General features: G+C 55.1%; 1 protein-coding gene across 4 annotated transcripts in view; it reads right to left on the bottom strand.

The window, feature by feature from the left end:
• Positions 1-4,697, bottom strand: part of RASA3 (RAS p21 protein activator 3) — a 111,636-nt gene that overhangs the window by 41,472 nt on the left and 65,467 nt on the right. The window lies entirely within an intron of this gene.

Raw genomic sequence — 4,697 nt, 5'->3', positions numbered from 1 at the left:
GGGAACCAGGAGAGGGCATGCCCCCCCGGACCCATTCAGGTCCCAGGGACCAGGAGAGGGCATGCCCCCCCACTCAGGTCCCAGGGACCAGGAGAGGGCACGGCGCCCCCAGACCCATTCAGGTCCCAGGGACCAGGGGAGGGCACGGCCCCCCCGGACCCATTCAGACCCCAGGGACCAGGAGAGGGCATGCCCCCCCACTCAGGTCCCAGGGACCAGGAGAGGGCACGGCGCCCCCAGACCGCTGTTTCAGAAAAAAGAGATCCAACAGCACAAGTAAAGGTATTGGAGGTGCAGCCTCCCCACACGCTTGCTTGCTTGCTTGCTTCAGGCTGTGCCCCTTCATCTGACACTGAGCCCTCCGCAGGCGCGGACAACTCTGCCCCAGGGTCTCAGTGCTTCGAAGAAGAGGAGCCCACTCCCTCAGAAATATCCAACAGCCGCAGGGGTGACACACTGACAATTTATACGAGAACACACTACAATGTGAATATCAACATTTCTTCAAGTAGGCTCAGCCCAGCACGGAGCCCAGTGCGGGGCTCGAACTCACAACCCCGAGAGCAAGACCTGAGCTGAGATCAAGAGTCAGATGCTCCACCGACTGAGCCACCCAGGAGCCCCCAAATTAAAAGTCTTTTAATTAGAAAAGAAGGTTAAACTTGATCATCTCCACAATCCTTTCCGACTAAAACTTCTACTAGACTGTGAAGTTTGGGGAGGACCCTCTGAAGGCTGCCTTGTCCTAGAAGAATCCAGGGCCGCAGACGGACGGACAGATGGGTGGGCGGGGGGAGTGTGGGCAGGACTACTCAGCGGCGCCCCCAGTGGCCTCCTGAGTTCGCCCCTCTGAATGCGGCGGCCACTGCTCTGGTCTTCCTGCGACTTGGGACCCCTGCACAGCGCTCTGCTGGAGGCCAGCCTCCCAGGTCCTCCGGCTCGCCCACAACTCTGACACGGGAGACCTGACGTACATGGGGGAGATGGGCACCAAGGCCCCGGGGAGCCTACCCCTGTCCGGCTGCAGGCAAGGCCAGCCCCTGCCCTTCCCGGCCCTTCCCTCACCTGCAGGACCAGTGGCCTCAGGGAGGGGGCAGCGATATGTCCTGGATGGTGGGACCAGACCAGCATCACAGCTGCGCGACCCTGGGCAACACCCAGCGTCCAGAGCACAGACTCAGTATCCACCAAGGGCTCTGAGTGGCTCCTGCCACACGCGGCCGGGTGCTTATGGAGGGATGCGCTTGCCGGGAACAGCCGGCTTCCCAAGGGAACCAGCGGGCCTTCCCACAGAGCCCAGGGAGCTTCTGCCTTGGAAGGCCCCTCATCTGACAGGGGTGCCGACAGCAGGCCCCGTGACGCAGCATCACCCTGTGCCCGCCCAGCCCGCGAGAGGGGGGCCTCAGCACTAGCCGGCTCTGCAGGTGGGGCAAATACACAGCCACGTTATCGGCAGCGTCCCCAGCCAGCTGGCCTCCTGCAGCTCCCTCTCACTGAGCCAGGCCAGGCTCTGGGCTTCCCCAAGCATCTCCTGGGGCAGGCCCTGCCGTCCTGCTACGCGGAGGACGCTGAGGCTCGGGCCGACAGGCAGCCCGCCCTCCTCAGCCAAAAGCCAAATGCAGGGCGAAAGCTCAAGATCACAGAACAGAGTAAGGGCTTGTCACAGAACGGGTTCCTGTAAGGTTTGTGTTCTTCAGCTGCGTTCTCCGGTGCATTGGGCTCCAACTCTTCCCTGGCTTAATTTTAAGACTGGCCACGGCTGCTTCAGGGACACATCACTGCTTTATTTTCGATGGGCTCTGAGAAGTGAGAGAATGTGTCTGGGCTGAGACGGAACCCCACCGCAGACGACCCATGGTCCATTTCCTGTTTTTCCCAGAAGAGGACGAACACATGGGCGGCAGCAGACCCCGTAGCTGCCGCGCTTCCTCTCGGGGGCGAGCACTTCCTAACCAAGGGGCAGATACTGTCAGCCAAGGCCTGTGGCCACCATATTCTGGAGATTTGGGAGGGAACACAAAACAATACAAACACTGCATGGCACTGAAAGGACGCCCCCGCCCCCAGAAGTTAACCAATAAAGCTGCAGTTGAGAAGTTCCCATCTGTCCCTGTGCAGCAGATGGAGAGTTTGGGCGTGCCCTGAGGGTGACACCCGGGGAGGGAGGGGGACGGGGCCACACCCTCCACCGCAGGACCGGCAGGAAATGCCAGTTTTCCAGCTCGGCCTCTGCACAGCATTTGACACCCACTGAACTCCACTCTGCCCTCGAAGAATCTGACCCTGGGCTTGTTTTGACCTCAACAGTCCCTGGCCCCACATGCTGAGCTGAGGGCAGGAGGGGAGGGTGGGACTCTGGGGGCGGCACCCAGAGCCCAGGCTGGGGCCAAGACTCAGCCAAGCGTCCCTGCTTCTGTAAGAAGAAAAAAGTCTTAGGATGGTGCATTAAAAATGCTGATTTGACAGTTTTCCCCATTTTTATTTAAGGTAAATGATAAGTCTAAACAGCAACTGGGAGATGAGCAGCGCCCCGACCCCTTGGCTCCAGCTGCCACCTGTGAACTCCCCATCCAGCTGCAGAGAAAGCAGTCTCTGCTCGGAGGGCGCATCAGCATGGCCATCCTGGGCCACAAGTCACACAGTGTCTGCTCTCAGAAGAACGGAAATGAAACTGGAAATCAAGAGCAGAAAGAGAGCTTAATAATCCCCAAATATTTGAAGATTAACCAGCATACCTCTAAATAACAAACAGGCCAAAAAAAAGTCTCAAGAGAGACAGAGATATTTTTAATTCACTTCTTTTCATAAATGAAAATGAAAATAAAACTTATCACAACATGTGGGACGCAGCGAAAGCAGTGCTTATGGGGAAATCTATAGCAGCGACCGCACACATTCGAGAGGAGAGATCTAACCTCAATAATGTAAGAAATCTAGAAGAAAAATACCAAATTAAATCCAAAGTAAGCAGAAAAAAAGAAATAACAGAATCAGAACAGAAATCCATAAAATTGATTAAACCTCTAGGCAAGCTAACTAAGAAACTAATAAGGAACGAGAGAGGGGCCGTCACCGGCGATCCCATGAGGCCATCCTGTGGGACTCTGCAAGCGGGGCTCCCCGACACCACCCTCTGTCCAACCAGCGGGGTGCACAGCCTTTGAGCCACGTTGGCTCACCAACTGTAACAAAAGCACCGTGGGATATTAACCACAGGGGCCAGGTGGGACAAAGACATGGGAGTTCCTTCTATTTTCTGTTCATTTTTCTGCAAACATAAAATTGCCTGAAAAAGGTTTACTAATTTAAAAAGAAAAAAGCACCAGTGGCTCCCAAACATTTTTCTCAGGGAAGTGTCAGATCCTGGCCTGCGGAGAGGGCCCCGACCACGGTCTGTGGTCACAGCACCAGAGCACGCCCTCCCTGTCCCATCGAGCCCTGGTCTGCATGGGCCTCAGGGCCGGGGTCGGGGTCAGCGCACAGGGACCCAGACCACCGAGCACTTGGACCTTGGCACCAAGAGCAGCAAGACTAATTTGAAAACAGAAGATGAGAGAATAATCCAGAAACAATGCATGGAGGAGGACAGAGGTCCAGCCGGCCCTTCCCTCCCTCGATCCCCTAAACCCACAGAAAGATTCAGAGCTGGGTCCTTGTATGCCGACAACTGCAGACGCAGCCTACTGGGAACCCTCCCAGTAGGACTGTCTGACACACAGACGGACACAACTCCAGAGCTTCCATCCTGCTACTAAAGATTTGCCGTCAGAGCTCACAGACCTTCACAGCAGGTCTACTAAAACAGAAGAGCTCAGCTGGGCATCCTCGGGAGGGACCGGGGAAGGACCCCCGGGCCCGCCCCGGTACGGCTGGGGGACCGTCTCCCTCCCCATTTCGATACCAGGAAGGACCCCTCCCTGCCAACCGCTTCGTTCTCATACTACCCACCCAGGGTCAGGGAAGGAACACAGCAACTAATTCCTTTTAAATAAAGTGATTTTCCAGAGACCTTTAAAAATGCCCATTCCAGAAAGAAGAAGAAATTCTCTAAACCACCTTTTCCCTCACTGTTGTGACTCTATCTCTCATTGGCCCCAGTTTTGTGACACTTTGTTTCTGACACATGCCTTTTACTGCAAATTATAGAACAGATGGATTCAAGAAACCATATGCTATCCTCTGCCCTTCTAAAACCGTAAACGTGACATTTCGGAACAAAAAGATGGCTGGAGGGAAAGACTGTAACGCACTTCTAAAGGCACTTTGAATCTAGGGGAGCTCTGCACTTGCTCAGTCTTCACCCTGAGAAGGAACAGCAGCACAGGGAACTCGGCAGGCGATCCGCACACCGTCCTTCCTTCGGTCTTCATAGGCCTGGCAACACCCATTCCCTGTTCATGATTCAGATTCCCAGGAAACTGAGCCAGCTAGAGGTAGCATCCCCTCTCAAGATGGCAGGAATCAGGCTCAGAAGGACAAGGACCTCATCCACAAGCATGCAAAACACATCAGTAGGACACAACCCAAATATTCCATATGGTGTACGATCAACACACCCATGTTTATGAGTTTTATGGTGACGGAGTGGTTCTGGATCTTGACTGTGGTGGTGATCACACAAACCTACACACGTGACAAAATGCACAGGATACACGTGTGCACACGTGTGATACACAGGTGCACGTGTGTGAGATACA

This window comes from Mirounga leonina, unplaced genomic scaffold, assembly GCF_011800145.1.
Source record: "Mirounga leonina isolate KUSES-001 unplaced genomic scaffold, KU_Mleo_1.0 Mir_127, whole genome shotgun sequence".
NCBI classification, from domain to species: domain Eukaryota; kingdom Metazoa; phylum Chordata; class Mammalia; order Carnivora; family Phocidae; genus Mirounga; species Mirounga leonina.
This window is presented reverse-complemented; position numbering and strand designations above follow the sequence as displayed.